Source organism: Staurois parvus, unplaced genomic scaffold (assembly GCF_062004578.1).
Source record: "Staurois parvus isolate SC_StPar_1 unplaced genomic scaffold, SC_StPar_1.0 ptg001155l, whole genome shotgun sequence".
In the NCBI taxonomy this organism is placed as follows: domain Eukaryota; kingdom Metazoa; phylum Chordata; class Amphibia; order Anura; family Ranidae; genus Staurois; species Staurois parvus.
This window is the reverse complement of record NW_028318951.1, coordinates 395,447-422,161: the sequence shown is the minus strand read 5'-3', so window position 1 is coordinate 422,161 and position 26,715 is coordinate 395,447. Positions and strand designations below refer to the sequence as shown.

Below are 26,715 nucleotides of genomic sequence, written 5' to 3'. Positions count from 1 at the left end.
CAAAGCATGATGTTTCCACCCCCATGCTTCACAGTAGGTATGATGTTCTTTAAATGCAACTCAGCATTCTCTCTCCTCCAAACACGACGAGTTGTGTTTCTACCAAACAGTTCTATTTTGGTTTCATCTGACCATATGACATTCTCCCAATCCTCTTCTGGATCATCCAAATGCTCTCTAGCAAACTTCAGACGGCCCGGACATGTACTGGCTTAAGCAGGGGGACACGTCTGGCACTGCAGGATCTGAGTCCCTGGTGGCGTAGTGTGTTACTGATGGTAGCCTTTGTTACGTTGGTCCCAGCTCTCTGCAGGTCATTCACTAGGTCCCCCCGTGTGGTCCTGGGATTTTTGCTCACCGTTCTTGTGATCATTTTGACCCCACGGGGTGAGATCTTGCGTGGAGCCCCAGATCAAGGGAGATTATCAGTGGTCTTGTATGTCTTCCATTTTCTAATTATTGCTCCCACAGTTGATTTGTTCACACCAAGCTGCTTCCCTATTGCAGATTCAGTCTTCCCAGCCTGGTGCAGGTCTACAATTTTGTTTCTGGTGTCCTTCGACAGCTCTTTGGTCTTCACCATAGTGGAGTTTGGAGTGTGACTGTTTGAGGTTGTGGACGGGTGTCTTTTTTACTGATAACAAGTTCAAACAGGTGCCATTGATACAGGTAATGAGTGCAGGACAGAGGAGCCTCTTAAAGAAGAAGGTGCAGGTCTGTGAGAGCCAGAAATCTTGCTTGTTTGTAGGTGACCAAATACTTATTTTCCACCATAATTTGCAAATAAATTCTTTCCAAATCAGCCAATGTGATTGTCTGGTTTGTTTTCTCATTTTGTCTCTCATAGTTGAGGTCTACCTATGATGCCAATTACAGGCCTCTCTCATCTTTGTAAGTGGGAGAACTTGCACAATTGGTGGCTGACTAAATACTTTTTTGCCCCACTGTATAAGCGTTTGTGTTTAGAAGTGTTTTTTAAAGATAACCTCAGGAGACCTTCCAAAATGCCCAGAATGCACTGAAAAACAGTAAAAAATTAACTATTTCAGACATTTTGAGAGAAAAAAAGAGAGCAGAAGCAGAGAGAGCAGTATTTGTTGAAATTAGCGGTCTTATTTTTTTTTGTGGTGTTTGGATGTGTTCCAGCTCATTTCTGTGCAGAAATTATTGCAGCAATGTCTAACATATTTTCTTTCATGTGAAACCTCAAAGTATGGTGTACCGGGTCCATGTGAGTAATGGGAAAACGCTTCTCATGATGAAAAAAGGATCTGGACAGCGTCTGGAAAAGGAAGAGTTAAAAAAAAGTTTCCAACCGCAAACGCTTATGCATTTACAAGCGTTTGGCGTTTGAAACGCTGATAAAATCTACTCCTGAACGCCAGTTTGGTGCGTTCAAAAAAACGACTGTAAACTCAACTTCCTGTAAATGAAGATGTGTACATAGACACATAGGAAAGCATTAGGGAGAGTTCAGGGGCTGCTGAAAAAAATGCAGAAAAGCTCCTGAACGTCAGATTAGCAGCTGAAGTACATGGAGCCTTAGATGAGATAGCTGCATTCGTTTTCATTCTTTCTTTATTTTCACCCGTGATCTGGCCAATAGCACACATTTTGTCCCTGGGTGGCTACCCTCACTCATTGTATCTATTGGTGCAGCCACAGATGCAAACACCTTCATCTCCATCACGTTGTGGATTGATGGGACTAGTAGTTTACACAATAAAGTTTAGGAAGTTTGTGCTTTTTCCACTCCAAGGACATTTCCTGCAAGATCAACAGGTATTTTCTGTACTTGCTGACAAAAAGAAAACCAATGCAACTACCACATCTAAAGATCGGAAAGCTGAAATATATTACAATTTTTTCCAACAAGATATCCTTTATTGTAGAAGAACAATGTTCCTCCAGTCTTCAAAGGTTTATACAACAGAAAAAAATGAAAGAACAATAAATATACAAAGGTCTAACTAATAATAAAAGGAGGTCTGCCATTCAATTGTAGAATGTGTGGTGGGAACAGACTTCCAGCATGACCTTGAAGAACAACAATGTATTCTAAACTGTAATGACATGAAAGGAGAAAGTATTTTTTAAAACAATTAAAAGTGTTACTAAACCCAGGACCCCGCATTCACTATATCTGGTCTCCCCGGACCCTGCATTCGCTATATCCGCTCTCCCCGGACCCTGCATTCGCTATATCCGCTCTCCCCGGACCCCGCATTCACTATATCTGGTCTCCCCGGACCCTGCATTCACTATATCTGCTCTCCCCGGGCCCTGCATTCACTATATCCGGTCTCCCGGACCCTGCATTCGCTATATCCGCTCTCCCCGGACCCTGCATACGCTATATCCGGTCTGCCCGGACCCTGCATTCACTATATCCGCTCTCCCTGGACCCGGCATTCACTATATCCGCTCTCCCCAGACCCGGCATTCACTATATCCGCTCTCCCCAGACCCTGCATTCACTATATCCGCTCTCCCCGGACCCTCCATTCACTATATCCGGTCTCCCCGGACCCTGCATTCATTATATCCGGTCTTCCAGGACCCTGCATTCATTATATCCGGTCTTCCAGGACCCTGCATTCACTATATCTGGTCTCCCCGGACCCTGCATTCACTATATCTGGTCTCCCCAGACCCTACATTCACTATATCTGGTCTCCCAGGACCCTGCATTCACTATATCCGCTCTCCCTGGACCCGGCATTCACTATATCCGCTCTCCCCGGACCCTGCATTCACTATATCCGCTCTCCCCGGACCCTGCATTCACTATATCCGCTCTCCCCGGACCCTGCATTCACTATATCCGCTCTCCCCGGACCCTGCATTCATTATATCCGGTCTTCCAGGACCCTGCATTCATTATATCCGGTCTTCCAGGACCCTGCATTCACTATATCTGGTCTCCCCGGACCCTACATTCACTATATCTGGTCTCCCCAGACCCTACATTCACTATATCTGGTCTCCCAGGACCCTGCATTCACTATATCCGGTCTCTCCGGACTCTGCATTCACTATATCCACTCTCCCTGGACCCGGCATTCACTATATCCGCTCTCCCCAGACCCTGCATTCACTATATCCAGTCTCCCCGGACCCTGCATTCACTATATCCGCTCTCCCCGGACCCTGCATTCACTATATCCGCTCTCCCCGGACCCTGCATTCACTATATCCGCTCTCCCCGGACCCTGCATTCACTATATCCGCTCTCCCCGGACCCTGCATTCACTATATCCGCTCTCCCCGGACCCTGCATTCACTATATCCGCTCTCCCCGGACCCTGCATTCACTATATCCGCTCTCCCCGGACCCTGCATTCACTATATCCGCTCTCCCCGGACCCTGCATTCACTATATCCGCTCTCCCCGGACCCTGCATTCACTATATCCGCTCTCCCCGGACCCTGCATTCACTATATCCGCTCTCCCCGGACCCTGCATTCACTATATCCGGTATCCCCGGACCCTGCATTCACTATATCCGGTATCCCCGGACCCTGCATTCACTATATCCGGTATCCCCGGACCCTGCTTTCACTATATCAGGTATCCCCGGACCCTGCTTTCACTATATCTGCTCTTCCCAGACCCTGCATTCACTATATCCGGTCTCCCCAGACCCTCCATTCACTATATCCGGTCTCCCCGGACCCTGCATTCACTATATGTGGTCTCCCAGGACCCTGCATTCACTATATCTGGTCTCCCCGGACCCTGCATTCACTATATCTGGTCTCCCCGGACCCTGCATTCACTATATCTGGTCTCCCCAGACCCTGCATTCACGAAATCTGGTCTCCCCAGACCCTGCATTCACTATATCTGGCCCCCCACAGTACACAGAACATGAAAATGCAATTATTTTAGTAAATATAAACTGCTAAATACCTTTTCTCATCAGCAGTTAGAGCAGTCTTGTGACTTCTATCAGTGTGCAGCTGAGCACTGGTTAAAGCTTGTAGGAGGAGTTTTCATTCTCTCCTGATTGTCCTATGAGGCTGCATAACCCCTGACCCTCTGCCTGGACAGCGCTGATTCACCCTGTGCTGATCACATGCACCCTCCCAAGAAAAAGAAAAAACTCTCTAGCAGTACACACCAAACTGAGCATGTGCAGAGTGTCCCCGAGGCTGTGTTCTATCAGGAGATGAAATGGAGAATGTGGAAGAAGGGGAGGATCAGAGAAGCTAGGATCAAACATCCTTTTTACCCAATGCAGAGGATTAACCCCGTACATTTCACAGTGAGTATAACAAGCATGCTTTACTGCATATACAGACTGATTTTACTGTTGTGAGATTTGTAACAGTTAAAGCAGAACTCCGGGCAAGCACTTCTTTACATGTCCTTTTTGCTGATTTTCTACTTTCACTGAATATGTTATCCTTCTTCTGGTTCAGTAGAGTAGTTGATCTGAAATAGCCTATTCATTTCAAAATCAAACCATTAATTCTCTTTGGTTTCCTGTTTGTAAGACCGGCGGCTGCCATGCCTCCTATTCCCCCAGCTACTGCTCTTGGCACATCCCTCCTGTAGTTCTTTCTCCAGGAAGCAGTGATGTCATTCAGTCCCACTTGCAGTGGTGGGGGGACCGAGACTCTCAGATACATTCAACATGTACAGGCCTAGTGTACCCGCCCACATTCACTACAATTCCCTGTGGTTGATGGGAACTGTAGTTTCTTTTTACTGCAGAGAGGAAAGGATATGATGTAATACCGGCTGTTACTCCTCCTCCTCCTTGGCAGAGCAGATGCTGCTATCTTTTGAATTACAGAGATGAGATCATGATAATTTAATTAGACTTTCCTCTTACATGGTAAGGATTTTCACAGTTTTATTAACCGTTTAGTGTTTTGTATAGGGGTGTGTACTAATGGGTGATTTTTTCACCTATCCGAGTTCTTCTTTAACCACTTGCCGTCCGCCTGTTGTTGATAAACGGCAGGGCGGTGGCAGTCCAGGGGCGGGTTGCCGTTCATAAACGGCACCCGCCTTTTCTAGCTGTGCGCACACCCTGGGAGCACGCAGCACCACGATCCGGTGCCCGCTGTGTCCCCTGGACACAGTGAAACACCGATCGTCGGACGAGACCTCTGTACGAGGTCCCTATCATGTGATCACTGATTGGCGAATCAGTGATCACATGCAAAGTAGTAAGCAATGATGTCACTTGTGACATCATTGCTTACTACGTGTGAAATCTGTGAATGAACACAGAGGTCACATGGTACAAGGGTATTCACAACAGCCTTGTACCATGTGACAAGCTGTGACCAATCACAGCTCACTCAGTACTTCTCAATGACTGCAAGAATGCAGACAGAGAGAAAGAGAAATGATTGCTTTTACATCATATATGGGTGTAAAAGCAATCAGTGTAAAAAAAAAAAATAAAAAATCTTCATCACCCCCCACAAGTAGTACAGTGTCACCATGGTGACACTGTACTGCTAGGGTGACAGTATGTAAAAAAAAAAATAAGAATAATAATATAAAAAAATAAAATAAAAATGTAAAAAGAAATGTTTAAAAATTATAATTTTTGGTTATAAACTAATTTGGATTTTTGTTTTTTTTTTTACTAAAAAAATAAATGGAATAAATTTTGGCCAAGATTTATGATGAAATATTATTTATTTGCAAAATTTTATTAAAAAAAAAAAAAACACTTTTTTTCAAAATTTTTGGACTTTTTCATTTACATAGTAAAAAAAATAAAAATCTCAGCGGTGAATAAATACCACCAAAATAAAGTTTTATCTGTCTCAAAAAATTGGTAAAAAATTCATATGGGTACAGTATTGCATGACCGCGCAATTGTCATTCAAAGTGTGATAGCGCTGAAAGCTGAAAATTGCCCCGGACAGGAAGGGGGTAAAAGTGTCCGGACAGGAAGTGGTTAAATGAAAAATACATGCAATATAGACTTTATGTGATTGAAGAATAACTGGAGACCGTGTGTTCATTATTGTTTTCAAAATGCAAAGCAAACAAAGCAGCCTTTCCCAACCAGGGTTCCTGCAGGGGTTCCATGAGCAACCTAAGGGGCCTTTACTAGCCACTAACGTAAGGGAGGACTACACTGGCCACCAATGATAGAAAGAACACTACAATTTGTATGGCCTGCATTTATTTTCTGGCATTTATTATGTGTTTTAAGACTTGAAGTACACCACATTTCCTATTGTTTTATCTATTCATTTTAATTGGCAGGTGTTCCCTGAGACCTAAACACTGTTTCAAGGGTTCCTTCATGTTCGAGGTTTGAGAAAGGCTGGTAGAATAAATGGGATGTAACAGAAGTGGGCATAGATCCAATATCTACCCCAAAGAATAGGGTCACCAAAGGACTGTTCATACTTCGGGTGGGGGTTGAAAGCGTAGGGTCACCCAACCATCCGAACCGGATAACGTGTGTAATCTGCCAGGCATCAGCAGCAAGGCCCCTACCTTCGGTCCACCATATCCACTACATATCTGGAACAATCCTAGAGGTTGGTTAGCAGCTCTGAGGAAAGGGACTCGTCCCCAAAACGCGCAGCCATTTGACCACATTTGGAACACCTTGCTTGCCGGTGTGGCCATCTTCATAATGCACATGCTTTTTAGATACATGCTTCACTGTGAGTATGTTTTTTATCCTTTATACTTTTGAACAGGGGCGGACTGACAACTCATGGGGCCCCCGGGCAATAGGGGACCATGGGGCCCCTGTGTCCTTGCTCAAACTCAAAAAAGCCTATGAAAAAGGTACCAGGGGCATCTCATGGGGCCCCCTACTGACCGCGGGCCCTCGTGCAGTGCCCAAGTTTCCAAATGGTCAGTCCGCCCCTGCTTTTGAATAAACCTTGGATAATGCACTAGGTGTGTGCGCCACCTGTTTTTTCTTTATCACCTAACCGCCAAAGCTAATGGCCACTATTCAGTGCTCCTACTCCTTGACCTCTCTGCGGCCTTCGACAGTCGACCACCCCCTCCTCCTCAAAAGACGACACTCCCTTGGCCTCAGAGATTCTGCTCTCTCCTGGCTCTCATCCTACCAGTCACAACGCTCTTCCAGCGTTACCTATAATGCTACCACCTCCCCATCACTCCCCCTCTCTGTTGGGGTCCCTCAAGGCTCCGTCCTCAGGCCCCTTCTCTTCTCCATCTACACCTCCTCCCTTGGCCAACTCATACACTCTCACGGCTTCAACTACCACCTCTATGCCGACGACACGCAAATCTATCTCTCAACCCCCCACCTCACCCCCTCGGTCTCCGCCCGAATCACACACCTACTGAGCGACATATCAGACTGGATGTCGCTCCACTTCCTTAAACTGAACCTCTCCAAAACTGAGTTTCTTGTCTTCCCCCCAGCCCGGACACCACCCCCCATTGACTTCTCCGTCACATCCAACAACGCCACCATCACACCCGCCCCGCAGGCCAGAGTACTTGGTGTCATTCTGGACTCCAACCTATCCTTCCAGCCCCAAGTCCAATCTTTAACAAACTCGTGCAGACTCCACCTCCGCAACATCGCCAAAATCCGCACGTTCCTAACCCCAGAAACCACTAAACAGCTCATCCACTCCCTCATCATATCACGACTCGACTACTGCAACTCCCTCCTCACTGGCCTGCCTTGCCGCTGGCTATCCCCGCTTCAGTCCATCCTGAATACGGCTGCCAGACTCATTCACCTTTCCAACCGCTCTGTTTCCGCCACCCCCCTCTGCCAATCCCTCCACTGGCTTCCGATTGCGCAACGGATCAAATTCAAAATCCTAACACTGACGTACAAAGCTGTCCACCATACTGCCCCGAACTACATCACTGATCTAATATCCAAGTACCGCCCAACACACACACTCCGCTCCTCACAAGACCTCCTTCTCTATAGTTCCCTGGTCTCCTCCTCCCATGCCCGCCTCCAGGACTTCTCCAGGGTGTCACCCATCCTCTGGAACTCCCTGCCCCAACCCATCAGATTATCACTTACTCTCCTCTCCTTTAGGAGCACCCTGAAAACCCATCTCTTTCGGGAAGCCTACCCCACCCCCTGCTAACTTGCCGACCTCCTCTACTCTTCCTACTACTCCATCCCCCACAGCTATCTCCTCCTGTGCCACCATCCCCTCCCTCCTAGATTGTAAGCTCGAAAGAGCAGGGCCCTCAATCCCCTCATGTTTTGCATTGTATTGGTATTGTTCTGTCACATGTTCTGTCCCCCTCTGTAATGTACAGTGCTGAGCGAACCATTGGCACTTTATAAATACTGTATAATAATAATAATAATCCATTCCAGATCTTCTCAGATTTAAGAGGGCTACCTCTATGGGTATCATGAAAGCATTCACCATCTCCATCTAAATACTGTACATTCGGTAGGAGTTTGGAGAGATAGCCAATGTTGTGCAGTAGTTCTCCTGGCTAACTGTGATGTTCTGGTTACCGTTATGTCTGGGTAGGGGACATCAAAGAAAAGTTCTAAAAGTCCCAGGAGGTCCATGTTTGGATCAAGGGAAGGGTGAAGTTAAAAACCACGAGTAATGATATAAAAAACACCTTGCCAGTATCAGACTAGAATAAATTGACAGTTCAGTGTTTAGGTTTAGATACACTTCGGATTCCGATGATGTCTTAGTGACTACTTGGGATTATGACATGAAAAAGTTGGGTCACTTCCAACCAGGAATTGCCACCACAGCGGTAGTGACTTAATCCCGAAGACAGCGCCAATAAAATTCACAAGATTATTTTTATTTTTTTTTACAGCTGGGTTTTGCTGACAAATATTGTATCGGCTGAGGCGTCCATAAAGATTTAATTACCTAATCCATACTCGCAGTTGTCTTTCTCTGAAAGCAATTTGTTGACACCGTCCATCTGTCGGCAGTTAATATATGCAGAATTCATTTTCTAGAGTGCCTGGGCTCTTCTTCAACAAGATTATTACACCGGTAAAGGCTCCGTCATTTAGGTTATTATCACGTCTTGTTAAAACAAACTATTTCGCTGTGAGAGGAAAAACGCAGCTGTGGTCAGGTCTGGGACGTGTTCGTAAAGGGCAGTCCCGGGATTCAGGGATGACTAAGCAAGAATTTCTTCCGTGGAGATAGTGAACCTAAACTAAGTGACTTTAGCTTTCTAAAACACTGTGGGGGAGATTTACTAAAGCTGGTGAGTGCAAAATCTGGTGCAGCTAAGCCTCTCAACCAATCAGCTTCTAACTTCAGCTTGTTCAATTAAGCTTTGGCAATAAATCCTGGAAGCTGATTGGTTTCTATGCGGAGTTGCACCAGATTTTGCTTAGCAAATAACCCCACAGTGTACCGTAGACATGTGCCACTTCCTGCCCACATACACTGCAGCAAAGAATGCAAGGTGGATCTCCTGATGGTGACAACAGTGGTCTATGCATGAGGATCTGTGTCAAATGGCCAGCTGAAGGCTCCATTGGAAGCCAGTGTGACATGGGCAGCACAGTGGCTAAATGATTACCACTTCCGCCTGGCAGTACTAGGGCCATTGGTTCGAAATCCCAACCACGGCACCACCTGCCTGGAGTTTGCATGTTCTCCCTGTGCCTGCGTGGGTTTCCTCTGGATATTCCGGTTTCCTCCCACACTCCAAAGACATGCTGCTAGGTAAATAGGCTCCCATCTAAATTGTCCCTAGTATGTGTATGTATGAATGTGAGTTAGGGACCTTAGATTGTACACCCCTTGAGGGTTAGGGACTGATGTGAATGTACAATATATATGTAAAGCGTGGCGTAAATTGATGGCGCTATATAAGTACCTGAAATAAACACTGGTACACAGGGACCGTTGTCACCCTATAACAGGAAATGCCTAAAGAAGAATCTCCAGGAATACTAAAGTAATTTTTCAGTGAAAGCTGCAATATGGATGAAAACAAATTTTGGATTTTGGAAATTATAAAGTACAAGATGTGCAAAAATATGAAATGTTATAAATGAGAAAAGAAAATATTTTATATTATACACTATTTTGCCAAAAGTATTGGCTGGCCGGCCTTTACACACACATGAACTTTAATGGCCTCCCAGTCTAAGTCTGTAGGGTTCAATATTGAGTTGGCCCCGCCCTTTCCACGCGCATGGACTTTAATGTCCTCCCAGTCTTAGTCCGTAGGGTTCAATATTGAGTTGGCCCCGCCCTTTGCAGCTTTAACAGCTTCAACTCTTCTGGGAAGGCCGTCCACAAGGTTTAGGAGGGTGTCTATGGGAAGGTTGGACCATTCTTCCAGAAGCACATTTGTGAGGTCAGACACTGATGTCGGGGGAGGAGGCCTGGCTCACAGTCTCCGCTCTAATTCATCCCAAAGGTGATCTATGAGGTTGAGGTCAGGACTCTGTGCAGGACAGTCAAGTTCCTCCACCCCAAACTGGCTCTTCCATGTCTTTATGGACCTTGCTTTGTGCACTGATGCGCAGTCATGTTGGAGCAGGAAGGGGCCATCCCCAAACTCTTCCCACAAAGCTGGGAGCATGAAATTGTCCAAAATGTCTTGGCAAGCTGATGCCTTAAGAGTTTCCTTCACTGGAACTAGGGGGCCAAACCCAAACCCTGAAATACAACCCCACATCGTGATTCCCCCTCCACACTTGGCACAATGCAGTCAGGCAAGTATTGTTCTCCTGGCAACCACCAAACCCAGACATGTCCATCGGATCCCCAGACAGAGAAGCGTGATTTGTCACTCCAGAGAACATGTCTCCACTGCTCTAGAGTCCAGTGGCAGCGTGCTTTACACCACAGCATCCAACGCTTTGCATTGCACTTAGTGATGTAAGGCTTGGATGCAGCTGCTTGGCCATGGAAACCCATTCCATGAACCTCTCTATGCACTGTTGTTGTGCTAATCTGAAGGCCACACCAAGTTTGGAGGTCTTTAGCTATTGACTCTGCAGACAGTTGGTGACTTCTGCGCACTGTGCGCTTCAGCATGCGCTGACCCCGCCCTGTCATGTGACGTGGCCTACCACTTGGTGGCTGACTTGCTGTTGTTCCCAGTTGCTTCCACTTTGTTATAAACACACTAACAGTTGAGCGTGGAATATTTAGTAGCCAGGAAATGTCACGGATGGACTTATTACACAGGTGACCACCTATCACGGGACCACGCTTGGAGTCACTGAGCTCCTGAGAGCGACCCATTCTTTCACCAATGTTTGTAGAAGCAGTCTGCATGTCTAGGTGATGATTTTATACACCTGTGGCCATGGAGGGGATTGGAACACCTGAATCAAATGATTTGGAGGGCGGGCCCAATACTTTTGGCAATATATATAGTGTGTATGTATGTATATATATATATATATATATATATATATACACACACACACACACATATACACACACACACATATAATAAATTATTTAAAAAAAACCCTAAATATATAATACTGTATTAATGTGTATATATATACACACACACTCTCACACAACTAAAAACCACCAAGGTCTAACAAGAGGGCTAAACATTGTTTTTTTTTCTAGACAATCCTAGGATTGCTGAAGTTAGCATAATAGGCGGACTAAAGAACAATAATTTAAAGTGTTTGGAAACCCTTACATATACCCAGTGAAGTGACTGGCCTCAGGTGATGCACAGAGATGAAACAAATCCTGCTATATAAGTTGTACCTTTTTATCTGCTTCATTCCTCATACATAAGTTGTACCTGTTCATCTGCAATCTTCTCTTATCTACATCATCACAAATGTTCAACACAGATCAGCTAGTAATTTACTACAAAGTTACAATGTTGAAATTTGATCCATTGGAGAGAATAGGAGATTGGAGAATAGGGAAATGCCTCCCCCTGCCTGCAGCAGACCGATGACATCATGTCAGCCTAAGAAAAATGTTTACTATCACTGTATATTGTAACAGCTCCAGAATGTATCACCGCAGACTGCAAAGTTACTGAAAGGCAAGTAAATATTTGAGCATAGGTCCGATTTAATCTCTGCGGGGACTGCTGGCTCATAATAGATTAATATGAGATGCCAGCTATAAAGAGAAGAAGAGAAGTCCGGTGTCACCCTCTGCAGATCTTTCCGTAATCCATAAAGTGAAGTCATGTTTTAATTAACAAGCCGTATGATTTTTTCTCTCTGTCTGTCTGTGTAGGTTATTACAGATACTAATTACATCGCCTCATCTGCTTCGAATACAAAGAGTCTGCGGAGACGGAGACGACCCGCACACCATTATATCAGAAGACGGGGGTGGGGGGGAACGGTCGCTCGGCACGCCGCGTGTAATAGGGTTAGTGGCAGCATTACAAGTTATTAGAATAACGAGCGGCTAATTGTCAGTTTGGACGCACACCAGAAGTTTCCGCTCGCAGAGTCAGCGACACAACTAGACGAAAATCCGAAAAGAGACGATATTATCACACTCTGCTCCTTAACCACTTCCAGTCCGGACACTTTCACCCCCTTCCTGTCCAGGCCAAATTTCAGCTTTCAGCGCTATCACACTTTGAATGACAATTGCGCGGTCATGCAACACTGTAACCATATGAATGTTTTAGCATTTTTTTGAGACCGATAAAACTTTATTTTGGTGGTATTTATTCACCACTGGGATTTTTTTTGCTATATAAATGAAAAAGTCTAAACATTTTGAAAAAAAGTGTTTTTCTTATAAAATTTTGCAAATAAATAATCTTTCTTTATAAATCTTGCCCAAAATGTATTCAGTTTTCTTTTTAGCAAAAAAAACAAAACAAATTAGTTTATAACCAAAAATTATAATTTTTCAAATTTGTTTTACATTTTCATTTTATTTTTTTTATATTATTTGTTTTTTTTTTACATACTGTTTTTTACATACTGTCACCCTAGCAGTACAGTGTCACTACTTGTGGGGGGTGGTGAAGATTTTTTTTTTCTTTTTTTACACTGATTGCTTTTACACCCATAAATGCTGTAACAGCAATCATTTCTCCTTCTCTTTGGCTGCATTCTTGCAGCCATAGAGAAATACTGTGTGAGCTGTGATTGGTCACAGGTTGTCACATGTTACAAGGCTGTTGTGAATAGCCTTGTACCATGTGACCTCTGTGATCATTCACAGATTTCACACATAGTAAGCAATGATGTCAGAAGTCACATCTTGCTTACTACTCTGCATGTGATCACTGATTGGTCAATTAGAGATCACATGATCGGGACCTCACACAGAGGTCCCGTACAACGATTGGTGTTCCACTGTGTCCAGAGGACACAGCGGGCACCGGATCGCGGTGCTGCGGGCTCCCAGGGAGCGCGCACAAGCAGGAAGCGGGGAGGCCACTTATAAACGGCCACCCGACCCTGCACTGCTCCCGCCCAGCCGTTTATATACATGGGCAAGACGGGAAGTGGTTAAAGGGAAATGATTGTCTAACAGAAGACATATGGCAGGGGTAGGCAAAGACCTACCTGGACAACATGGGAGAAGATCACCAGACAGTGTCCACCAGCTTCACCTCCTCACACCTGATTTCAGGGCTTCTGTTAGAAACCACGGGGCCCCATACAGCCAACCTGACAGGGCCCCCTCAAAAAAAAAAAAACACAGTTTACTATGCTTTAGTTGTGAATGAACACAATGAGTGATTGGTACCGATCACTCATTGTGTTCATTCAGGAAAAGAAGGGGCTGGTAAATGTTACATATTTACAGGACCCTTCCCTTACATATACCCAGTGAAGTGACTGTTATTCAATAAATCACTCGGCCACTTATAACCTAAAAATAATTCTAATAGTGAATCCCAACTTTAAAGCCCAAGAAAAAGTCACCCTTTTACCCTTGAAAGCAAATACTAGTAATAAAGCCTTTTCCTTCACCTCAACTCAATAAAACAATCACACCAAAAAATGTAAAACAAATTAAATTAAAGCCCCAAAATTAATTTTTAAAGTCCCAAAAAATTAATTAATTTTTTGGTGTGATTGTTTTATTGAGTTGAGGTGAAGGAAAAGGCTTTATTACCAGTGAAGTGACTGGCCTCAGGAGATGCACAGAAATTAAACAAATCCTCCTATATAAGTTGCACCTTTTTATCTGCACCAAATCCTCATACATAAGTTGTACCTGTTTATCTGCTATATTCTCTTCTCTACATCCATTCAAAGTTCAGAATTTATAACGCTTGTCTGAGCTGTTAGAAGATGGGGACAGGGAGCTGAAATTACACACTACAGAGCACAGTGAGAGCTGATTGGCTTGTACGCCCCTTGAGGGTTAGGGACTGATGTGAATGTACAATATATATATGTAAAGTGCTGCGTAAATTGACGGCGCTATATAAGTACCTGGAATAAATAAATATTTGGAGGGATGGGACACCCCGCTCCCCTCCTTTTAATCACAGGCTGTGTGCTGGAGCTCCCCTTCCCTGTCCCCATTTATCTCTTAGTGTCAGGAAAGGTTGTCAAAAGTGATTCATGTGGATATCAGAACAACAAAGCAACAGACAGAAATGACACTTAGTGCTCTGGATTGAGACAAGTACACACTAAAGTGGGGTATGCATTGTTCATATTTCATGTCTGAGGTTTACAACCACTTTCATTTGCACATAAACACTACTTTATGAATGAAGCCTGCAACCATTGTCAGACTCCAAAATCATATTTACCGGACCCTTCCCTCATTCTCCGCGTGACTGCAGTTGGTGGTGAAAAGGAGAGGAGGACAGCCAGCAGCAATGCAGCGGTGAGGGCACAGGCAGCAGAGGGAAACATATGATGCACAGGGAGGGTGATGGGTGCAGGGGAGGGATTACTGGAACCGATCCCCTATATGGCTCTCTCTGCAGCAGCTGAAATCAAGCGGAAGGGAGAGGAGAAGAAGTCAGGATCACCCTCCCTGCCCATATCCAATTCTTCCAGCTGCCTGGGCCCCCCCTGCTGGCCTGGGCCCCATATAGGAGAACTGGTGGTACCCCCTTATCCATGGCCTTGCCTGATTTAAACCTCTAATTGTCGTACCATCGTGTCACAATCACATGCACTGCAATCATGGGTTTAAATCAGGAGGTGGGGAGACACCCACATATCACCTCCTCACCACCTCTCAACCACACTCAGATTGTTTTGCAGAGGAGTAGCAGTGCCTTCTGCACTTGTGAATGAGCCCTTAGTTGCATCCGGCAGTGGCACTGTTGGGGCTCGTTCACATGTAAAAGTGGGGGGGTTAGTAAAACCCTGCGGTTGAGTCACGTTTTTACCGTCCCCAGTCCCTATACCCTTAGCTGCTGGGCCACAGGGAAAGGTGTACACATGCCGAAGCAGAAATTACACCCCCTGTTACTTTTGGTGGGTGCTAAAGCCTGTCAATCGAGACCCATTCAAGTAAATGGGGCCACTCTCCAGGGTCCCCGCAACTGCATGCTTCTGCGGGGTCCAAGGTAGCGAGAAAGCAACACACCGCTGCCTGTTTAACCCCTTGTTTGCTGTACTGCACAAGGTTGCAGGGCACTTGCAAAGCTGCCTCATTCCCTTGAATGGGTCATGCTTGGAAGGTGCTACAACCACCAACCATGGCAGGGCTTAGGAGCCGGCACTACTGAGGAGACTTCAACTTATGCGGCTCTTGCTTTGCACTGTTTTATGCTGTGGGATGGCGGGTCAGCAAGCCCAGATCGTGATCTACCAGTCACCTGGCCAAGATCTACTGGTTGGTGACCCCCGAAATATGGGAATATGACCAATGTGATAAGAAATGTCTTATTAGTGTGATTCATTTTTTTAATATATCTTCTCATTGAATAACTGCCATACAAGATATATACAGTTGCAAGAAAAAGTATGTGAACCCCTTGGGATTACGTGGAGTTTTGCATGAATTGGGCATAAAATGTGCTCTGAACGTCATCTAAGTCACAACAATAGAAGAACACAGTCTGCTGAACATAATACTACACAAACATTAGATGTTGCCATGGTTTAATTGCACATAACATGTAAACATTCACAGTGCAGGGAGGAAAAAGTATGTGAACCTTTGGACTTATTAACTGGTTGACCCTCCTTTGGCAGCAATAACCTCAACCAAACGTTTCCTGTAGTTGCAGATCAGACCTGCACAACGATCTGGAGTAATTTTGGACCACTCCTCTTCATAAAACTGTTTCAGTGTAGCAATATTCTTGGGATGTCTGGTGTGAATCGCTCTCTTAAGGTCATGCCACAGCATTTCAATGGGGTTGAGGTCAGGACTCTGACTGGGCCACTCCAGAAGGTGTGTTCTGTGCTGTTGCAGCCATTGTTTTGTTGAATTACTTGTATGCTTTGGGTCATTGTCCTGTTGCATCACCCATCCTCTGCGGAGCTTCAATTGACGGACAGATGGTCGTATGTTTTCCTGCTAAATGTCTTGATAAACTCTGGAATTTATTTTCCCATCAATGACAACAATATGTCCAGGCCCTGAGGCAGCAAAGCAGACCCAAACCATGATGCTCCCTCCGCCATGTTTCACAGTGGGGGTGAGGTTTTGATGTTGGTGTGCTGTGCATTTTTTTCTCCACACATAGTGTTGTGTGTTCTTCCCAAACAACTCAATCTTGGTTTCATCTGTCCACAGTATATTTTGCCAGTAGTGCTGTGGAACATCCAGGTGCTCTTTTGCAAACTTCAAACGTGCTGCAATATTCTTTTTGGACAGCAATGGCTTCCTCCGTGGTGTCCTCCCATGTACTCCATTCTTATTTAATGTTTTCCTTATTGTAGATGTGTCAACAAAAATGTTAGCATGTGCCAGAGATTTCTGTAGGTCTTTAGCTGACACTCTGGGATTCTTCTTTACCTCATGCAGCATTCTGCGCTGTGCTCTTGCAGTCATTTTTACAGGACGACCACGCCTAGGGAGAGTAGCAACAGTGCTAAACTTTCTCCATTTGTAGACAGTCTGTCTTACCGTGGACACATGAACATCAAGGCTTTTGGAGATACTTTTGTAACCCTTTCCAGCTTCATGCAAGTCAACAATTCTTGATGGTAGGTCTTCTGAGAGCTCTTTTCTGCGAGGCATGGTTCACATCAGACAGTGCTTCTTGAAACCAGTAAATCCAAAACAGGTGTGTGTTTTTTAAGGGCAGGAAAGCTGTCAGCAACACATCCAATATCATCACACTGATTGGAGTCAAGGTTGGCTCACTCCTGGCTCCAATTATCTCTGGGAGAAGTCATTAAGCTAGGGCCTCACATACTTTTTCCTCCCTGCACTGTGAATGTTTACATGTTATGTGCAATTAAACCATGGCAACATCTAATGTTTGTGTAATATTATGTTCAGCAAACTGTGTTCTTCTATTGTTGTGACTTAGATGACGTTCAGAGCACATTTTATGCCCAATTCATGCAAAACTCCACGTAATCCCAAGGGGTTCACATACTTTTTCTTGCAACTGTATATATATATACCCCTCAGTCTGCACAACCAACGTAGCCATGATAAAGGGGCTCCCACCATCATTGAGTTATGTCTCTGTTCTGTTCTCCTGCTGGGCTCATTATAAGGGTCTCCAGTCATACCTTTGCTGAGTTCTAGGGTCTGTGTACCTGATGTCGCCCATCATGAGGGGTTCCCATCATCCCTGCTTTGAGTTTGTTGGTCTACATAATTGCTGTGTACCATCCCTGCAATGGGTTCCTTGATCTTCACACCTGCTATGCCCATTATAAGGGGTTTCCACCATCCCTGCAATGAGTTCCCAGTTCTACGCATTTGCTGTGTCCATCATGAGGTGCTCCCACCATCCCTGTGATGAGTTTCTTGCTCTGAACACTTGCTGTGCCCATCTTGAGGGGACCCCACCAGTCCTGCTTTGAGTTCCTGGTTCTGTACACTTGCTGTGTCCATTATGAGGGACTCCCATCATCCCTGCTGTGAATTTCTTGGTCTGCACACCTGCTGTGCTCATCATGAGGAGTTTCCACCATCTCTGCAATGGGTTCCTGGGTCTGCACATCTGCTGAGCCCATTGTGATGGGCTCCCACCATCCATGTGATGAGTTTCTAAGTCTACACACTTGCTGTGTCCATTATGAGGGGATCCCACCATCCCTACATAGGGTTTCTGGGTCTGTACACCCGCTATGCCAATTATGATGGGCTGTCACCATCCCTGTGTTGAGTTTCTTTGTCTGTACAAGTGATGTGACCATTACACGGTAATCCCATCATCCCTGCAGTGGATTCCTGGGTCTGTACACCTTGCTGTGTCCATTATAGGGGCTTGCACCATCCCTGTACTGAGCTTCTGGGTCCGCACACCTGCTGTATCCATCATAAGGGACTCTCAACATCCCTGCTGTGATTTTCTTGGTCTGCACACCTGCTGTGCTCATCAGCAGGGGTTTCCACCATCCCTGAGCTGAGTTTCTTGGTCTATGAACCTGCTTTGCCCATTGAAAGGGTATCCCACCAACCTTGCATTGGGTTCCTGGGTCTGTACAGCTGTTGTTTCCATTATGAGAGGCCCCCCATGACCCCTGCTGTAAAAATCTTGTCTTGCACACTTACTGTGACCATTATGAGGTGTTCCCACCATCCCTGCAATGAGTTCCTGTGTCTGTACACCATCTGTGTCCAATATAAGGGGCTCAAACAATCCCTGTAATGTGTTCCCAGGTCTACCTACTTGCCATGCCCATCATGAGGTGTTCCCACCATCCCTGCAATGAGTTCCTGTGTCTGTAAACCATCTGTGTCCAATATAAGGGGCTCAAACCATCCCTGTAATGTGTTCCCAGGTCTACCTACCTGCCATGCCCATCATGAGGTGTTCCCACCATCCCTGCAATGAGTTCCTGGGTCTGTACACCATCTGTGTCCAATATAAGGGGCTCCCACCATCTCTGTATTGTGTTGCCAGGTCTATCCACTTGCCATGCCCATCATGAGGTGTTCCCACCATCCCTGCAATGAGTTCCTGTGTCCGTACACCATCTGTGTCCAATATAAGGGGCTCAAACCATCCCTGTAATGTGTTCCCAGGTCTACCTACTTGCCATGCCCATCATGAGGTGTTGCCATCATCCCTGTAATGAGTTCCTGGGTCTGTACACCATCTGTGTGCAATATAAGGGGCTCCCATCATCTCTGTAGTGTGTTGCCAGGTCTACCCACTTGCCATGCCCATCATGAGGTGTTCCCACCATCCCTGCAATGAGTTCCTGGGTCTGTACACCATCTGTGTCCAATATAAGGGGCTCCCACCATCCTTGTATTGTGTTCCCAGGTCTACCCACTTGCCATGCCCATCATGAAGTGTTCCCACCATCCCTGCAATGAGTTCCTGGGTCTGTACACCATCTGTGTCCAATATAAGGGGCTCCCACCAGCTCTGTATTGTGTTGCCAGGTCTACCCACTTGCCATGCCCATCATGAGGGGATCCCACCTGCCCCACTCTGAATTCCTGGGTCTGTGCACCTTCTATGGCCATCATGAGAGGTTCCAATATTAATTGAACTTTAATTCTAGACTTAGCTGTTTCAATCACAACCCGAGGGAATTGTAGAAATCCTTCAGTGTGCAGAAGTTGCGATGCGAACAGTCACATTCTCCATCGATTACAACGCCCTCATAGCGCTGGATGACATCATTCAGCTGAACTTCAGGGTTCCCAAGCCTTTCACCCTCTCCATGAAAGTGGACATTGATGCCACCGGTAACAAGTGAACAGCAGAAGGCAGAGAAGGCCAGGAGTGTGATCCGAGTCTAATTCACGAGGCTCTCAGCAGCCCTTTCTTCTTTTCTGTGTCAGGGATTTGATTTGTTGCTATAGTAATGAACAGAAGGACTTGTATTCTCTCAGATCCCCATTTATTGAGGTGCAGTGAAGCTGACCCCGCTCAGGGTGTGTAGTACTTAAAGTGCATGTCAGGGCAAAAAAGAAAAAAAAATCCATACACAGTACATCTCTACAATACATGAGCATTTCTCCATGTTTTATCTCTTTGAAGACCCTGCAAGTGCAGGATAATTCTTATGAATTTGCCAGAAATGGACTGTTGTGGGCTGACACCGCTAGTCTTCTGCTAAACGACTCGGATCTTCCCTTCTATTCCTGACAACACAAAGACTGCCATATACAGCCAAATATTTTTTTTTTTCATTCTGATTGAGTGTTGATCCCCCCATTCACACGAAGAGTGTGGATGGAGGCAGGGGTGGACTGACTATTCGGAAATACGGGCACTGCCCGAGGGCCCGGGGTCAGTAGGGGGCCCCATGAGATGCCCCTGGTACCTTTTTCATAGGCTTTTTTGAGTTTGGGCAAGGACACATGGGGCCCCATGATCCCCTATTGCCCGGGGGCTCCATGAGTTGTCAGTCCGCCCCTGGATGGAGGAATCTCCAATGACCGTGCCATGGCTGCCTGAAAACCTGAACAGTGAAGGATAGGGTGCAGCTACATTTCGGATAATGATTTTCCACCTAGCTCAGATGATTTTTATGTAGCACGCTTCTAGTTAGCTAGGGGGAGCTAGCTGATTATTTTTCAGTTAGAAAGGCTGGGTAGCAGCCTGGGCAATAGTCAGCTGGGTCAAATATGTGTCAGGGCTGAGAGGCTCTGCAGATCATTTCCTTGATGCTTACTCCCCTGCTCTGGAATCTTAGAGAAGATTCTAGAAGCAGTGGGCAAGGGTGAGGAGGGGCTGGTCTGCATGCTCAAGGGACTCAGGCCAATCCATGGCGGGAGGTTGGACATGTGACTAGAACAGCCCTTAAAGCGGAGCTCAACCCAAAAAAGGGAAGCTCCGCTTTAAGGCTTATATAGGGGATGAATTACTATATGGGGGATGAATTACTATGGGGGATGAATTACTATGGGGGATGAATTACTATATGGGGGATGAATTACTATATGGGGGATGAATTACTATATGGGGGATGAATTACTATGGGGGATGAATTACTATATGGGGGATGTATTTTCAGTTTTAAAAATGTGGCTCTCAAAATAAATTTCAATCGTGGTTTTGGCGAGATTTGGCTCAGTTGAAAAAAAAGGTTGCCCACCACTGCCCTAGGCCATGGGTGTCAAACTGGCGGCCCTCCAGCTGCTGCAAGTCCCATCATGCCTCTGCCTTTGGGAGTCATGCTTGTACCTGTCAATCTTGCAATGCCTCATAGGACTTTGGCAACAGCTGGAGGGCCGCCAGTTTGACACCCATGACCTAGGCGATCGAAAGCGGAAGTTGTCTTCTCCACCCCGTAGTCTTCTGGGACACGTGACAGGTCCCAAAAGGCTATGGGGCTATTCACAAAGCACAGTGCTGCTCGCACATGTGCAGTGGGCACCCGGCTGTGAAGCCGCAAGCTGTCACAGCCGGGTGCCCACACGAAAGATGACGGCACCAAAGAGACAGGATGGTCGGTCAACCCAACCGGTGTGAGGACACCAGGGGCTCAAGCGACAGGTGAGTGTTCATTTTTAAAAGTCAGCAGCTACAGTTTTTGTAGCTGCTGACTTTTGTTTTTTTAATTCTGACTGGACATCAGCTTTAAGCATGACTGAGCCTGCTCAGCAGAAGGAGAGTTTGGGTGGAAGATGTGGGGAAGCTGAGATGCAGGAGCCTGGGAGGTGGCCCAGAGGGAAGGGCCCTACCTACAGGCAGGGTGCTGGAAAGGAGGATCGCTCAACCTCACCGGCTCTTAGAGCGAGGACCTTTAGAGCCAGGAAAGGAGCCAACCTAGCGGAAGGTCTGAAGGCAGCCACCTACCTAAATCTGCTCGTGGGAGTTAGTGGTCCTACACCCCCTGGCCCAATTAAAGGAAAAAGAGCACTCTGGTGGGAAACCTGTTTAGCTCCTTGCCTGGGACTGTTTAATTTAAAGTGGCAGGTACTGGATTCCCTTGTTCAGGGATTCCCTCAGGCAGCTGGATAAGAAGAGGATTATCTGAGGTTTGGGGTGGTACACCAGGCGAGGCTGGAGAGCTCTCCAAGAAGAGTTTCTGCTGTGTAAAGACTTGTACATGGTTGCTAAGGAGTTTGTCCTCGGTTCAAAGTTCCCTCAGGCATCCTATACACCCCTTACCCCATCCAAGTTCAAAACCCCTTAATAAAACCAAGCTCAAGGACTGTTTACTGATTCTGAATGCAAGCCTTGTGAAAATGTGTGTTGCTTGGCTGTGCAGGACTATAGGCGGACGGTGCTAGGAGGTGGGTAGGGTGTGAAACCAAGAGATGGTGCTCGGAGGTGGGTAGGGTGTGGAACCAAGAGACGGAGCTTGGAGGTGGGTAGGGTGTGGAACCAAGAGGCGGTGCTTGGAGGTGGGTAGGGTGTGGAACCAAGAGACGGTGCTTGGAGGTGGGTAGGGTGTGGAACCAAGAGACGGTGCTCGGAGGTGGGTAGGGTGTGGAACCAAGAGACAGTGCTCGGAGGTGGGTAGGGTGTGGAACCGAAAGATTGTGCTCGGAGGTGGGTAGGGTGTGGAACCAAGAGACGGTGCTCGGAGATGGGTAGGGTGTGGAACCAAGAGATGGTGCTCGGAGGTGGGTAGGGTGTGGAACCAAGAGACGGTGCTCGGAGGTGGGTAGGGTGTGGAACCAAGGGGTGGTACTTGGAGGTCGATAGGGGGCCGAGACACGGGGTGACTCAAAAGATAGGGAGTTCCTGCACCTATTCTCTGAGAGAAAAGGCCCTGGTGGTGTCACTCTCCTTATACAGGTCCTCATAAAGCACAACAGTGGTGGAGGGAAGTACAAAGTGTTTGCATTCCTTTACAAATCTTCTGGCAGTTATAGTAGTCCCTATCTATGTTTCTATGCTCTTCCCCTGTAAAGTATATACAGAGAATTCTTCATTTTCCTTCACCCAAGTCTCATAAAACAGCCGTAATCCCCGGAGAAATGTCAGGCTCCAAGTGAAGATCTCTTCTTTCGAGAGACGAAGGAAGGTGTCAAGAGTTCAGACATATACTTAGCTAAATAACATCTTGTTTATTGATTGCGTCTCCATGCTAGTGATCCATCTTCTGTCCTCCATAACCCAAAGTCGCTATTACAAATGATTGCTCAGTTAGCGATAATAGATTGCACCTTCTTCTGGAGATATAAATTGTTCCCATAGACCTGACCGTGCTCCGTTTTAAAGCGAAAAAGAAAAAAAAAAAGAATAAATTCCCAGTTGTGGCATATATCATTGGCCGATGAGTCACGCAGTCTATTAAATTGTCCAGGCCAATAATTCCGTGCATCAGTAACTTCTCTTTCCCCTCCAAAATAAGAGGATTTGTCGGCACTGTCTACGGGCCAGCTGGCCGCGATCCACCGAACGTATGTGACCACGATGCGTAATCTAGCCGGGCCTCTGCAATCTGTCACACGGAATGAGAACAATTTGCTCTGGACATTTGCAGATGTCTCCGGTAACCCAGCGAGGAAGTGCTTCCAACTCTTTTCTAAAGTTCATTTTGCAGACCTTTACCTTGGTATTTTTTGTTCTCGGTCGTTAAAAGGGATAGGCCACGATCTGGGGTCGCTTTCTGCTGAAAAAAATAAGAGTCTAACCCAGGGCTTTTTTTTTTATCTCAGAGAGTAGGTGCAGGTACAACCCCTTCTGAGTCACCCTTGTCTCTGCCCCAGGGGCGGACTGACAACTCATGGGGCCCCCGGGCAATAGGGGATCATGGGACCCGTGTCCTTGCCCAAACTCAAAAAAACCTATGAAAAAGGTATCAGGGGCATCTCATGGGGCCCCCTACTGACCCCGGGCAGCGCCCAAGTTTCCAAATGGTCAGTCCGCCCCTGCTTTGCCCCTTACCCACCTCCGAGCAACGTCTATTCATTCCACAACATATCCACCTCCCAGTATTGCCCCTTTTATAGAAATAGAACCAAGTATCATTTTGTGCTGTTAAGTAATTTGTATGGAATTTGTTAATGATGACAAAAAAAGCAGTAAAATAGATCCCCTGCAGCCTGCAACAATAGTCCCCCCCCAGCAACAATAGATCTCCCCAGCAACAATAGATTACCCCTGCAACAAAACACCACCAGGCTACAACAGATCAACCGCAAGGAACAATAGACCCCCCACCAACAACAATAGATCTTCTAGTAGTCAGCATTATTAGACCTAGCAGCTAGAAACAAGAGACCTCTCCCTCAACAGTAGATCCCTCCCACCAACTATACCCCCTGCAGCAGCAATAAACCCCTCCCTCAACAATAGATCCCCCTCCAGTGACAATAGATCCCGCAGGAGCCAGCATCAATGGACCCTCCAGCACACCTTCCCATTACATACATTCAGTGCTGGAGGTACTGTTGTTGCTGGAACTGCGTTCCCACTGAGAAAAAATCCCTAGTCTAATCTTTGTTTCTCAAGGTGTATTTCATTAAAAAAAAAAAAAAAAAAAACAGTTTTTGGAACCGGCTCAGGTTTTTGGGTTTTTGTCTATCAGCCTTAACCACTTGACCTCAAGCCAATTCTGACACTTTTCACATACATGTAAAAAAAACAACATTTTTTGCTAGAAAAACCCTAAACATTTTATATTTTAGGCCTGGGAGAGTAAAAAGGTAGGTGTTACAATTTTTTATGTCACATGATAGTTGTGAAGCGTCTTTTCAAACACAATTTTTTGGGACAAAATACACTTTAATGAATTTTAATGCACAAAAACACATAAAACACATAATTGTTTGGTAAAATATAAAATGACGATGTTACACACAGTAAATAAATACCCAACATGTCAAGCTTTAAAACTGCGCAAGCTCATAAAATGGCGGCAAACTACGGTACTTAAAAATCTCCATAGGCCATGCTTTAAAAGCCTTTCCAGGTTCACAGTTTAGTTACACAGAAGGTCTGGTGCTAGAATTATTGCTCTCACTATATTGTTTGCGATGGTAACCTCACATGTGTGGTGCAATCGCCATTTACATATGTGGGCGCTATGTATGCGTTCGCCTTTGTGAACGAGCACAGGGCTATGGGAGCGCTTTAAAAACATTTTTTTTTTTTTTTTACACTCTATTTATTTTTATCACTTTTATGACTATCACAAGGAATGAACAACATCCCTTGAGATAGCATGGGCCATGACAGGTCCTCTTTATGGAGAGATCTGGGGTCTAATAAACCCCAGATTTCTCCTCTTTCCTTCAAAGCATCAGATCAAACCCAGATAGGTTTAATCTGATGCTTTCACAGGCCACTAACAGTCTGTTTACATCAGACCGAAACCAGAAGTGACAAAATACTTGTCATTTCTGGTTTCCTAGACCATAGAGATTATCAGGGAGCAGGGGTGGACTGACCATTTGGAAACTCGGGCACTGCCCAAGGGCCCAGGGTCAGTAGGGGGCCCCATGAGATGCCCCTGGTACCTTTTTCATAGGCTTTTTTTAGTTTGGGCAAGGACACGGGCCCCATGATCCCCTATTGCCCAGGGGCCCTATGAGTTGTCAGTCCACCCCTGTCAGGGAGATTATCTGCCAGCATCAATCCTGGGCTCCCCGGTTGGATCGGAGAGCCTGGTAAGGCGGCAGAAGGTGGCGACCCCCTTCTGCATGTAAAAGCAATCCAGAAGCTAATTAGCCACTCAGATTGCTTTTATATTTTACAGCATTGCTGGCTGAAAAACAAAAGATAACAGGTCATTGATACAACTACAACGGTATAGCCACTCAAACCCAACAATATACAGGTATATCGTTCGGTGGCCAGTGGTTAAAACAAAACACCAATACAAATTAAAAATTTTTTCTTTAAATCTAAAAACATCTGGGCTCACACAGGGGAGATTTCCCTGTATCCCTTGTCTAGGGAGACATAAAAAAAATTTGGAAATCTCCCCCAAATGAGAGGTCATTTTTGGTTTATTGCTATTGGAAGATATCCCCCTACTCCTGTTCTAATGAAAATCGTAAGGTTATGGATTCTTCACAGTGACGAGGGAACAATAGTGAGGTCATATCTCCCCAATAAGGACTAAGGCAGAGATAAACACCCTACGAAGATTCTAACCCTTCCCCAATCTATCCAAGGTTCCTAAGGCCTTTGTCCGTTACACCATTAAGGTTTCGCTACTAACCCTTCCCCAGTCTATTCAAAGATATAATAAATATCTTGCTGAAGTTATACTTTAATCAATAAACATGGCAACCAATCAATACAGGTCTTGAAGAAGTCAAATCAGTACAAGATGAAGACATGACTTCTATAAGTACTGCACTTTATGCTTCACTCCTTACACTTCATAAATAGGATTGCACTCCCAATGCATGAAGACCGCAACACAAGCCAAGCAAGTGGGAAACTCCGATGTTTTCCCAAGACCTCCATGCCACTACCCCTCAACCCATTCATATGTTCAAAATTCTCCTCTACTAACTCTTTCTTGTACTAGAGAGTCTGGGTCTATAGCACTGCAAGTTATGACACTGCAAGCACTTGAGGTCTTATTGGAACAAAATCTTAAGGCCAGCAATTCCCAACCAGGGTTCCTTAAGAGACTGCTAGGGGTTCCTTGATTTGTGGCTGATTTACCTCCCATTTGATGGTGCCTGCATAGTGTGGGGTTCAGCACCATGTGGCAGAGTCAGAGGCATGCCACCAAAGATCTTTAATGATGTCTGTAAGAGTGACATTCTGTCCACTACTGTACGTTAAGGGGAGCATTATTCCCACTGCCCACCAATGTAAGG

At 45.8% G+C, this 26,715-nt stretch overlaps 1 protein-coding gene across 1 annotated transcript in view; it reads right to left on the bottom strand.

Moving 5' to 3' along the window:
• LOC149439137 (tetraspanin-18) overlaps nucleotides 1-26,715 on the bottom strand; it is a gene marked incomplete at its 3' end in the record, with an annotated part of 228,869 nt that overhangs the window by 39,512 nt on the left and 162,642 nt on the right. The gene's annotated exons all lie outside the window — the stretch shown is intronic.